Below are 933 nucleotides of genomic sequence, written 5' to 3'. Positions count from 1 at the left end.
TGTGCGTAATTCGCTACACATCATCTCGTTAGCTCAGGATGAACCAATGGACTAGTATTGTCAAATTAAAAACCCTTGTTGCGTTAAAGCTTTGTATTTTCCAAAACACAACACTATGTACAAAAACTTAATGTATAAAACCTTAACCTACACATAACCTTATTTATGTGCAGATTTCCCAAAATTATATTCCTTAAATTACAAATCCGATACGAGAGCGCCTACTCGTTATGAAAAGCAAAGTACTTCTCTTTCTGCAATTATTTCCGAAAAACTGCCTGCCTCCTCCTTGAACCTTTTTTTATTGCCCCTTGTTTTCAAGTTTCGATCTGCCTGCATACAACCCATAGTGCCCCAAAGAGAAAGTTAGCAGGTATAATCCCAGCCCTTGTAAATGTATATTTTTCAAAAAGGAGCAGACCAAATATTTTCTCTAGGAAATCTGAACAATATGTTAAAATAAACGTATGTACATACCATTAACAACAAGAGTTGATCGCAATGTGTAATAAGAAGGCACCGGAAATTATATCTACATATACTGCGTTTTTTAATTGACTGCATGGTTACAAACTACGCAATTTCCGCTTCTTTAATTCATCAAGTCCTAATAAGCCTTATGTTTCCGTTTCTTATTTAATAATATTAAAAGAAACCGCAACCTAGTTTTAAAATATTATGTAACCGTAAAATGATACTTCATATAATAGCAGTACATACATATTTATACAGGTTACTGTTACATGGGTAGGTATAAATAAGTGAATTTACACTATATCGTTTTCTATAGGTAAATGAATTTTACAAATTCTCTATTTTGAATATTGCACTTAAAAAAATCCTCACTAACCTACCAGGATTGAACTAGCCATAAGAGTATTCGGGAAAAATTCCAGTGCGCCGCTCCCTTATTTTTGAAAAAAGTCACCTGTT

This window comes from Agrilus planipennis, unplaced genomic scaffold (genome assembly GCF_000699045.2).
Source record: "Agrilus planipennis isolate EAB-ADULT unplaced genomic scaffold, Apla_2.0 scaffold516, whole genome shotgun sequence".
Classification (NCBI taxonomy): Eukaryota; Metazoa; Arthropoda; class Insecta; order Coleoptera; family Buprestidae; genus Agrilus; species Agrilus planipennis.
This window is presented reverse-complemented; position numbering follows the sequence as displayed.